Source organism: Mauremys mutica, unplaced genomic scaffold (genome assembly GCF_020497125.1).
Source record: "Mauremys mutica isolate MM-2020 ecotype Southern unplaced genomic scaffold, ASM2049712v1 Super-Scaffold_100199, whole genome shotgun sequence".
Classification (NCBI taxonomy): domain Eukaryota; kingdom Metazoa; phylum Chordata; order Testudines; family Geoemydidae; genus Mauremys; species Mauremys mutica.
In genome coordinates, this window is record NW_025423286.1 from 674,861 (window position 1) to 686,827 (window position 11,967).

At 52.9% G+C, this 11,967-nt stretch overlaps 3 non-coding genes across 3 annotated transcripts; 2 read left to right on the plus strand and 1 right to left on the minus strand.

Annotated features, from left to right (window-relative positions):
- Positions 1–6,801: 6,801 nt before the first annotated feature.
- TRNAQ-UUG lies at positions 6,802–6,873 on the plus strand. The gene has a single exon. It is a non-coding gene; the product is annotated as a tRNA-Gln (tRNA).
- Positions 6,874–7,677: 804 nt separating this feature from the next.
- Positions 7,678–7,771, plus strand: TRNAI-UAU. Its single transcript has 2 exons — positions 7,678–7,715; positions 7,736–7,771. It is a non-coding gene; the product is annotated as a tRNA-Ile (tRNA).
- A 1,820-nt stretch (positions 7,772–9,591) lies between these two features.
- Positions 9,592–9,673, minus strand: TRNAS-AGA. Its single transcript has one exon. It is a non-coding gene; the product is annotated as a tRNA-Ser (tRNA).
- Between the last annotated feature and the right edge of the window lie 2,294 nt (positions 9,674–11,967).

Sequence of the window (11,967 nt, forward strand, 5' to 3'; positions counted from 1 at the left end):
ACACCACACGCCCTTCCCTGCCCCACCGCACTGGAGCTGCCTTCCAGGTGCATCGGAGCCCAGCGCCCTGCATCTGTGCCCTCCTGCCCCACAAGGGATGAGCTGCAGTCGCCACCATGCTCTGCAGAGGGAAGAAGGGTCAAGCCAACCAGCCCATTTAGGATGGGGGAATCAACACCCTTTTTTCTGCACAGCCACTGACCATCAGCGGGATTCCTCCTCCCTCCTGTGCCTCAGTGCAACTAAATCTCCACACCTAGATAGCCGGTCCATCCGCTGCACCCCAGTCCCCCATGCCTGAGCCTCCCTGCCAAAGCCCTGCACCCGGCTCCAGAGAATTAAGTCTCACATCTCGCTGGGAACTCGACTTCTTCTGCCCAGAGAGTCTCGGCCCCCTCAGTAGATGACCTGAGAAACACAGTGTCGCCTTTTCCAAAGAAGAGCTTAGACCCCCTCATCATGTGGCCTAAAGGATAAGGCATCTCCCTGTGGATCGGATGATTCAGGATTTGAGTCCCCTCGTGGTTGTGCTCACTTTGTGCTGCAAGTCCTGCTTTCTTCACAGCTGGAACCTCTTCTTGGCCGCTTAGGCCAATGCTCCGGCTTCAGCTAGAGCCCTGGGAAGGAGTTGGGGGTTGGGTGTTACAAAGGCTGGGGCATGAGCCCCAGGTGCTTCCAGTCTTGCCTTTGCCCTTCCTGACTTGCCAAAGAAAATGGGCGGCTGCCCGGGCTAGAGTGTGGAGCAGTTTCCCTCTTCCAAGTGTGCACCTGTCCCTGTGCTGGAGGGTACTTGCTACATCGCGCCTTGGGAGCCTGGGTGTTTCTCTGCTTCTCGCCAGCTGGGGAAAAGCCTCTTGGGGTAAAATCTCCTGCCCCACTGCCAAAGTGAGCACCTTGAGTGGGAACAGATAGAGGCCCCATCAGGTGGGTTGGCCCTGCTTTCCTACCGTCTTCTGATGCTGGCCACAGAGCATCAGCAGCCGCCCCACATGCTGGGTGGCTGTTGGCCTTCACTGGGGATTCAGCATGCCAGGGAGCAGGCTGGCCCAGTGTCTTTCTGGCTGTCTGCTGGCCACGCATAGGCATGGTTCTCCCCTCCTCTTGCCCTGCGGCTTATAAGCCTTCCCTTGGAGCTGTCAGCACCAGCTGCTTCTGCTCTAAAGGTGCCCAGAGGAGGAGAGGTGCTGGGCTCCAGCCTGGGACTCTTCCCCCTCCTAACTATGAAGCCTGGCCCTGGCACTGCTTTCTTCAAGTGCCAGGCAGGCAAGAGGAACAGCACAGTGGCAAGTGCCAAACTTGTGGGCATCAGGTGAAGCTGTGAGAATCCCAACCCTCAGGCATCAGTAGCCAGTTCTAGAGCCCTGATCCACTGCAGCCATCCCACCCAGAGCCTGGCTCTAGGAGGTGAGAGTCACCCAACAGGAGGGGAAAGACTGGCTCTTGCACAGCTGGAGACAGGGGAGTTGAGCACTGGGAGCTCCAGGGCTTTTCCACAAACCAACACAAGGTCCCACTGAGATTTGAACTCAGATTGCAGAATTCAGAGTCCTGAGTGCTGCCCGTTACATCATGGGACCAGCTTGTGCTGTTTTCTCTGCACATCGGTGACTCTCACGGGGCTGGCTCATGTAAGGGACTGTTGGCCCCTTACTAAAACTTAGTGGGGTTTTTGGTTGGCTAGTTCCCAGTTCCAATAGAAGGGGGAAGGGCCAATGGGAAATCAGGACCCTGAGACTGACAGTCCCGAGGGCAATGGGGAGAGGCCAAAGCTCCAAGTTAGCTGCACTGACAGGCCAGGCAGTGTAATGAGGGAGTCACCAGGCCAGGGGGTCCCATCCTCCGTGGGAGCTGGAACTGCCTGGGCCAGAGTGGGGCAGAGCTAAGGAGAGAGCAGGAGCCCGAGAAGAGCCAGGGAGCGGAGCTGCGCAGGTGTAGTGCCAGAAACTGCTCCCTGTAGGACTTTGCTACCTGCAGCAGTTACTGAGACCTGAGGTTGTTCTTCTTTGCTGACTTGTCCTAATTAGCCAAAACTTGACAGTGGTGGGGGATGGAAGCATAAAGGCTTCATCCTCCAAGCGACCCTGCCTAGTGTCCATCTGTATCTATTACCTCTTAATACCGGATTGTAAAAAATAGAGTGAGGTCATTTAAACATCATTTATTTTGCAGCTTCATTTACTGTGCTAACAATGTAGCATCCTGACACTGATACTTCTGCCCATGTGACCTGTGGGTTGGATTCATTTTAGTGGGATGTGGGACATTGGAGGATAATTTAAACTCTTAATTTCCTTATGGTTTCCCTGCAATATACTTCTCTGCTGGTGCAATTTCTGATCATTGCACGTCTATTATATTTATTACAATAGCACAAGTAAGTCACACAAGTGACATAGTCTAGGGGCTTGGCTACACTTGCAAGTTAGAGCACATTAAAGCAGCCCCAGGGGTCCTAACTCCTGAGGTGTCCACACTGGCAAGGCACATGGAGCGCCTGGGCTCTGCAGGTGGAGCACTCTGGGTAATCCACCTCCATGAGAAGTATAAAGCTCGCAGTGTGGACGACGTGTTGCATCACTGCACTATGTTTGGCATCAGGAAATGTCCCATAATCCCCTGAAGTAAAGAACCCACTCTGGTCATTGTTTTGAAATTGGTTGCAGGCATGCGAATATCCCTTTTCAAAGCTCCGTTTCTGACAGCCGGCTGCTTATCTGCTCCGGGACAAAGCAACCGTTAGTGTGGAATGCTGCTGTTGTGAGTGTGTGTGAGAGAGGGGGGGGGTCTGCTGCTGTCCGAACACACAAGACAGCATGCTGACACACTCTCAGCCCCCCAAACACACTGTCGCTCTCCCCACGTACACACAACACACTCCCTATCACACTCCACCCCCGTCCCCCATTTGAAAAGCACGTTGCAGCCACTTGCACACTGGGATAGCTACCACAGTGCACTGCTCTCTGTGGCATTGCCAGAGCTGCTAATGTGGCCACTCCAGTGTGCTTGCAGCTGTCAGTGTGAACACACGGCAGAGGTTTCCCTGCTGTGGTTTAACTCCCAGTGCTCTACATCTGCAAGTGTAGCCAAGCCCTAAATTTGCCAGACCAACCGAACTCAGTAACTGCCCTCCACCACCACATGCAGGGAGTAAGGGCACCGTGGAGCACACGCCGCACTTACTGGCTCAGCCTTGTGCATGGTGGGGTGGCCACCTCCCCATTGATGAGACCTGGTCCCATCATCTCCGCGGAGCTCCAGTCTGCCCTGCTGCCATCCCTGTCTGTGTTGTCTTCTCTAGCAGTTGACTGGAAGGTGAGCACTGGCCGCATGCCATGTAGCCGTGTTGTCTCGAAGGGCGAAAGCAGGAGGAATGGTGCCTTCATAGCCCACCTAATATTCCATAACATAGTTAAGGAAAATATTTCTCAATGAATTCTCAGTAAAAGATCAGAGGCAGCCAGTGTCCGCATCAGTCTACGAGCATTGGTATTTTCTTGAAATTTGTCAGACCAACCTATCTAACACCTAACACACATTTGAAGTTCTTCTTTTCACACTGTTGCTCATTCTCAGGTTCTGCTTTGTCTCCAGACAGATCCATTCTCTTTCAGGACAGCCTTGTTCTTTCTGTTTGTTTCACTCACTGAGGTGTCGGAGTAAACACTCCCCTTCCTTCTATTCTCAGACAACACTAGTATTAAGTGTTTGCTACTGATGGGTCTAGAAAGCATTTGTCAAGTGGAAGATGCCATTTCTGGGGGATTGCTCCCAAGATCCAGTACTTTGGGTTCAAACGTCTCCCAGCTTCCTTGGCGAAAATAACACCAAGGCTTCTTTGCAATATACAAAAAGAAAGGAGTTTTTCACCCCAGATGGGACTTGAACCCACAATCTTTGACTGAGAAAGCCATTGCCTTGTCCATTAGGCCACTGGGGCCCTGAAGAGAAGAGTGGAAATTCCCTCTCAGGATTGCACATTCCTCACATTCACTCAGAAGCCAAATACCCCATTTAATGGCCTTACAGAAACGTCTGCATCCCCTGGCAGCGAGGCAACTCGGCAGGTCGCTGACAGAGCTGAGCACCACCTTTCTGCCAGCCATCTTTAGAGAAGAACCCCACCCTAGAGTCACCCCTCCCTCCTTCAGCACCTCCACGGTTGTGGCTCTGAGTGGCAGTAGGATAATTAGGGGGCGAATCCAGGGCTGGAAGGGGGGTAAGGTCGGCATGTAAGGAGTAACCAGATGGGGCAGACCCAGGGGGAGGCTGTGGGCTGTTGGTTGGTTGTTGGGATCCGAGCTCTAGATCAAAGCTGCACAGTGACCTGTCACCCAGGGTTATAGGGCTGACATAGTGACCCCCTTACTGGCCTCGGTGAACCCCAAACCCTTGTTACTAAGGGCATTGGGGAGTCTCTGTCCCTTAATGACTTCTGGGAGCTCCCCAGCAGGCTGCGGGTGTCAGCCGCCTCCTGCCTCACAGGTTAGACTCTTGGCGCTGTGCCAGCCGCCCCCTCGCTTGCAGGCCCAGTGTAAGAAGCAGGAGGCCTGGTGCTGGCAGAAGAGGGTTTTGATTAATCGACCTCTGTGTGATGGGCACAGGACGCTTCCACTCAGTAGCACAGCTGGGCGGGAGCAGGGGGAGCAGCTAAGGGCGCCGGGTTCCTCCAGTGGGGGTGGGGAGCAGCCGTTCGTTTCCTGTTCGCACTCCTCTGCGGTGTGAAAATCAGGGAGGGGAGGCAGAAGCCCCACTTCCCTCCCGACATGACGCCCAGTGGGGGAAGCCAGGATAACAGGGTGGGGCGGCAGGTGGTGGCCAGACTCTCACCGCCAGGGTCTAGTCTAGCTCAGGGTCCAGCTCAACTTCCTCCCTGCGCCACTGGCCCCCAGTCCCCTTCCACCACCAGGTCAACCCGGGCACTAGGGCAGGAACGGGGTGAGGCAGCAAGTCAAGCTGAGCAAGGCAGGGAAAAGCGAGTCTTGTCTTCATGGGCTGCTCACAATGACGTCCTTTTTGTGTGCAACTGCTGCAAAAACATCTCGAGCAGAGAAGCAACAGGCCAAAATATTACCATGCAGCTGCCAAAGTAACTCAGTTGGGAGAGCGTTAGAGTGAAGTTCTAAAGGTCCTTGGTTCAATCCCAGGCTTTGGCAGGACCTTTCATCCCTCTTTGCACAGTGGTGGCTTGTTCTCTGGGAGCACAGTGGTCCCTGCACCCAAGGTGAGTCCCTGTGCTTGGGCTCTGCAGTAGGAAAAGATATTGTGGGCTTCTGCCCCTAATTGGCTGGCCTGACATTTAACAATGAGGGACAGGAGCTGTCTCTCCTAAGTGAGTTATTGGTGGACCCAATATGGCAGGAAGAGAGTGCTAGAGGGGGTGCTGGGCAGTGACAGGCAGGTATAGAGGATGAAAACTCTTCTGCGCAGCTGAGCCAGGGCAGTACCAGGGAAGGGGCATGTGTGAAAGTGGCCCTGTGGAAGGGAGTTGGGGACCCAGGAGGAGGCACTTGATGTTCAGTGTCTTGGAGCAGCTGGGCTTGGCCATGGTGGGTGTTCAGGAAATGCACATTAACAGCTCTAGGGTAGCTTGATGGGCAGAGGGTGATTGGCGGAAGGGCCCATCTCTCTGGTCCTCCAGGCCAGGGAAGAATGATGGGGTTGGAGTCTTGTTCTTCACATTCGCAGTGCGAGTACAGAAGGGGCTGGAGCTCCAACCAGGGAGGGCATTACTGGTGGCTTTGTGCTCCATGGCACTGGTTACTGCTATATTAGTGTGTATGGTCCCCAGTTAAGGCATGAAAGGAAAGTTCTATGAAGGAACTGGCTCCCTTCTTCTAGACTGCACGGTGTTTGGTGTCGGGGGGGATTTCAATTGTTGCACCCGCCTGAGGACTGCTGGTCCTGTTTTCCCGACAGTCAGAGGAAATTCTTCTATGATGAGCACTACCTGACACAGGTCTGTAGCGAGGTTGCCTTAGAGGACGTGTTTCTCCACAGTGGAACCAGTGGAGGGTTGGCAGTAGCCTCCTATTCCTCTGACCCGAGCTCACACCAGCCGCACAGGGGATACACCTTTCTGTGGGGACAGGCCAGGAGTCGCACTGACCGGATTTCCGTGAAGGAGAGCACGTCGACAGCTCAGTGCAGGGTGGTGCCAATGGACTGTTCGGATCACGCAGCTCTCACCATGTGCTCAATGTGGGCAATTCCCTGACCCAGGGCAGAGGATATTGAAGCTGGACATCCAGAGCTTGCAAGATAAAGGAGCAGGGGGGCGAGGCCTGGCGGTGCTGGCAGAACGGGAAAGCATCAGAGGGTTCTGTTGTTACCAGGGGGATTGGTGGGAGTCGGTGAGGGAGGAGTTGGCGGCTTTGTTCCGGCGGCTGGGGAAACACCACAACATTAAAGAAACCAACAGTGCAAAGTCCTGCAGTGTCACCTGTGGGATTTCCACAAGAGCATCCAGGCAGGGGAGCCAGTCAGCGTGTGACTGTACGACTGGATCAAGCGACAGCTGGCCGAGTTCCAGGAGATGAGGCTGCAGCTGGCCGATATGAGCGGGAGCATCGAGTGAAGGGAGGAGCAGACTCCCCTGACATTTTTGCAGCCTGCAGGGAATGGAGACAAAGCAGGGGGATGCAGGGACTCAGGGCAGGACCCACGGATCCGGTAGTGCAGGACCACAGTCACTGGAGGAGGACAGAGAGTCCCGCAAGAGGAAGCTGATGGTGGGAAGCAATAAGTGCAGAGTGCAAACCAGCCAAGAGTCAGAGGGGTCTAGAAAATGAAATAGCAGCAGGTTCCATGGTGTAATGGGCAGCACTCAGGACTTTGAATCCTGGAATCTGAGTTCAAATCTCAGTGGGACCTCGTGGCGATACATTGCTTTGCTGCAAAGCACTGGAGCTCAATGTGTTTGGCTACCTTCTCTCGGGGTGAACTAGACTGAGTCTTTTTCCCCCTTACGCTGGGTGACTGATGCCCACCGGAGATAGGTCTTTGGTCCGGCTTGTTCAGTGGACTGGCCACTGTAGGTTGGGGGTCCCAGAACTTAACAGTCTGGCTAGAGATTCCTGTGGATTGATCATATGGTTGCTTCTTGCTGCTTCACCTGATGTCCACAACTTTGGTCCCTGCAGCTGTCACACTCTTCCTCTTGCCCACATGGCATTTAAAGGAAGGAGGGCCAGGGCCAGGCTTCACAGTCAGGGCTAGGCAGGAGGGAGGCAGAGTCCCAGGCTGGAGCCCAACACACCTCTCCTCCTCTGGGCACCTGGGGTGTTGTTCCCCCCTGTTCAGGCACCCCTGGGGCCCTGCACTTCACACAGCTCTCCCTGATTTCAGCTGTTAGTGAGGGAGCCTCACTGCTAGCGCAGACTGGGCAGTTTCTTGCATGAGAGACCCTGTCCCAAAGCAGGACTAATGCTTAGAGCTGGTTATCAGTGATTTCAGATCTGTTGGTCTGCAGCAAGACTCTCCATTGAGTCTTAACCAGCTCTGTTATTACACAGGGAAGAACAAAAGGGTGAAATGGGGCCTGGAAGCCTTAAGAAGAATCCACCCCACCGAGTACCAACACTTGTCGCTACCTGCTCTCAACCCCACTGAGAATGTTTTGGGGTCACTCCTTGCCTGTATCAACCTAGGGGTCTCAGAGAAGCCTAATTAGCAGGTGCTCCAGTGGCGCAATTGGTTAGTGCACAGTACTTATAGGGCAGTGCTGAGAGGAGCTATGCTGAGGTTGTGAGTTCAAGCCTCATCTGGAGCACTGGTTTTCATTAGCCAAGTGGTGTCACCCCCTCATTTGGCCCTGTGGAATGTAAAATTCCAGCCCTGGGGACCCTCAGGAGGGGGCTAATAAAAAATGCCCCCTTCACTTATTACCTCCTCTCCAGAGCACAGGTCAGAAGTTACAATCCTTTCTCCCCCCCAGCCCCTGTGCCAGGATCCCTCAAGCAGAGCCTGGAGTCCTGCCCCTGGCATCTGTACTATTGACAAAGACTAAGTGACAGGGACAAAACACTCAAATCCCGCCTGGTGCGGGGAGCCAGGTTTGCTCTTCAAATTCTGTCATTGGTACATTTCCAGGTCTGGGAATGTCCCACAACAGCATTTAATGGGAAGCTGCCTGCAGAACAGTTACACTGCACAGAGCTCCTGTGGAGGAGGGGTGGGAATTAGTAACATTTTGAGGATCGTTTGGGAAATGAGCCTTTGCTGACAAGGTTTGTCTCTGTTCATATTTCACCTTCAGGTGTTATGTTGAGGGATCTTTAGTGTATTTTTGTGAGGTTAATAACTATCTCCTCAACTTTATTTACTCAACTTAAAAATTGGTGTCACTTGATTTTTGCATCTCCCTGTGAAAATACAACTGACACGTGTGGCTTTCTACAGGGGGTCATGATGTTAAAGTTAAGGAATTCAGTCTCTCTACTTCTGGGGGGGGGGTGTTGCTTTTTTACAGCTGCCTCAGGGCCAGGCACACTGGGATGTTAGCTGCACCCACTGTCCTTGCCAGGGGCCCCTGCTGAATCCTGGGGGTTGCACTGCCGTGCTCGGGTGACTGCAGGTGGAGAAGCTGCTGTGGAGCAATGTAGAGCAGGTGCAGGAAGGAGACGGGGTCACTATTCTCATGCTGAACTGCACAGTTTTCCAAATTTGGGACTAGATTCATAGATTCATAGACTTAAGGTCAGAAGGGACCATTATGATCATCCAGTCTGACCTTCTGCACAATGCAGGCCACAGAATCTCACTCACCCACTCCTGTAACAAACCCCTAACCTATGTCTGAGTTACTGAAGTCCTCAAATTGTGGCTTAAAGACCTCAAGGTGCAGGGAATCCTCCAGCAAGTGACCCGAGCCCCATGCCGCAGAGGAAGTCGAATGTCCGAGAACAATTCTAGGGGAAGGTGAACGCAGAGCAATGACACTGGAGATGCCCAGACCTCCAATAGGGGCAATGTGGAAATTAATAATGGGAAGATCATTTGTGAAATTAGTCGTCACTGACAAGATTTGTCTCTGTTCCTATTTCACGCTATGGTGTTAGTTAGAGGAATCAGTACAGATTTTTACTATATTAATTAAACACTTAATTTTATTTAACCAAGCCAAAAACTTAGTATCACTTATTTTTTCTCTCTCCTAGCAAGAATGAATTGAATTTTGTGACTTTCTGGAAAGGGCAGCGAGATTAAATGTGGGGAATTCAGTCTGTGTGTTTGTGAGCTGATGTTTTCCTCTCACAGGTCAATGCCTGCATTGAAATACCCAGAGGGATCTAAGGGCTGGTGTACACTGGGCACTGAACTGGCAGAGCGACGTCTCTCAGGGTGTGACCCCCCCACAAACCCATATTGTTAAGGTGATCTAAGCCCGGGTTAGATAGTGCTAAAGAAAAGGAAGAATTGTTCCATCCATGCAGCTATTACAGGGATGGGAAAATCCCTCCAGTCACTGTCTACTCCAAAGTGCTATAGCAGTGCCACAGCAGCATTTTAAGTGTAGACAGAGTGAAACTAGATCTGGCTCCAGTTTACACTGTGGATGCTCAGGTACTAAGAGTACAATAATAACAACAGCGTAGTTGGCAGGATTTGAACGTGCGCAGGAAAACCCCAATGGATTTCTAGTCCACCGCCTTAACCACTCGGCCACAACTACTTGGTATACAGTTGTTCCACTACATGATGATTCTGTTCTCACTGAATTGTCACTTCAAATTGCTCAGACCAGCTTCCCCAGCACACTCATGACTGCGCATCAGTGTAAGTGTGTCCTTGGCTCAACAGCGAGAATTCCTGCCCATTTCCCTTCTGGCTGGAGCAGGATGAGAGCGTGTTTGTGTGAATGACGTTGCTGTAGATTGTTGTTCATTCCCCACTCTGACAATTCAGACAGTCCCTTTCCTAGTCAAATCTCCAGCACATTGTTCCAACAGCAGGGGGCAGGATTTCTCTGGGGCACTGAAATTTTTTCAGGGGGCTGGTGCATGAACTCAGCCTTGCGTTCCACCCTTGATGTTTCATGGACTAACAACAGCAGAAAGAAAGAGCCGAGCCAATATCTCCTTGGCAGGGATGCAGGTGCCACGTCCCCTCTGTCTGACCATCACCATTGCAGGAGAGAAGGATTCACTGGAATCGAATGTCCTGGCTCAGACCAGAGACACAGGGAGGTTTCACTGTTCATGGATCTGTGCAAAGGAAATTTTGTCTTTGTGTGAAACTGAGGTCAGAAATGTAATGTCCACATGGTGGCCCAATGCTCTAGGAAATGTGGGTGAAGGACTCGGGCTGAGAAATGATTTAACAGGGGTTTGTATCAATTTATTGCCCTGATTAAAATCTATGGCTAAAAGGCAGCCACTGTTGTTAGTACTTGAACCTGTGTAGGGACACCCCAATGAGTGCAAGCCCATTGCCTTCACCAGGAGCAGTCGATTATTTTATCAAGGTACAAATGTCTTGGTCAAGGCCTAGACTCCAGAGAAAACAATACACTGCTGATAAGAAGAAGTACATCAAAAGATTTTGCAGCCACCGTGGGCATAAGTATGATGTGTCGTGTTTCACTCTTTATACCTGGTGCCACCTCCTTTCCCTTTTGCCTTGTAGTTGACCAAGGGCAAAGCTAAACCTCTCCTCAGATACCAGGGAGTGTTTATGTCCATTCCTGTGAGCTACACAGGGGTTTGATGTTGCTGCTTTCAGTCCTCTGGCTCTGGCGGGATAAGGAACAATTCAGGCTGTCACTGAACTGAAGGAGGAAGATCAGTTTGTGACAGGGAGAGGGACGCCTCCTCTTAAAGGTGTTTGTCTGGCTGGCAGCCCTGGTTCCCAGGTCTCGCCCGTGGGGCTCCAGCAGTTTTGGGACCAGGTCACTCCCTTGGCCCCACCTGCCGCCCACAGGGGCTCCCCCCAGGGGCCCCGTCAGTGCAGCGGAGCTGAGCAGTGTCTGCCTGCTCGCTCCAGTGGCTGCCGGCCCCTCCCCATGGCAGGGAGTCTGTGCCTCCGCACGCTGCCCCTGCCTTTTCACCCCTGTGGCCAATGGGACGCTGTGGGGGTGATGCCTGGGGGCAGCAGCACACGGAGGCCCCCCAGCCTGCCCTGCCTTGGAGCCCCAGGTCAGCGCCACACTCCTGACTCCCTCCCAGAGCCTGCACCACCACCCCCTCCCCACATACCCCCTCCTCCCCCCAAACTCCCTCCCAGAGTCTGCACCCCTCCTGCACCCCAATCCCCAACCCAGGGCCTGCACCCTAGATCTCCTCCCCCCACCCAAACTCCCCCCAGAGCCTGCACCCCTCCTGCACCCCAATCCCCAACCCAGGCCCTGCAGCACAGACTTCCTCCCCCTACCCAAACTGCCTCCCAGAGCCTTAGGCAGCTGAGGGGCGGAGTTTTGGGGGGCAGGGTCTGGGCGGTATGAGTGACATTATTGGCCCACTGGGAGGACTGGAGGACTGGCCCTGGCCCTAAGGTAAATTGTGGTTGAGACCCTACTTTAAGGGATTGGAGCAACGCTGGAGAGACTGACGGGCAGGGAGCTGGGGAGCTGTGTGCGCCCCAAGGAGAGTTGTTGTTGTGCTTTGGTGACACAGAGCGGGGGTGGGGAGTTTGTAAGCTGTGGTGTTTGTATAGAGAGAAAGTTTACTAACCCCCAGGTTAAAAACTGTTCCTGCTCTGGGCTATACCTGACACTCTTTGTTGAGAGTATAGATCAGTGGGTGAATGTTTCCCTGTAGGGTAATGGCTTCCTAGTTCCAATCCAAGTGATTCCCTTTAAAAACTTTTTTGAATGAAAATCGATTTCCAGACCCATCTCCTGTATGTTCAGGAGTTCGCTGAATGGGGGCAGGGGGCTTGAAATGAATTTAAACACTCAGCATTTTCCTGTGCAAATGAATAAAGACCTAGCAGAGCTGTCCAGCAGCTGAAATCAGTTCCAGTCCTCGG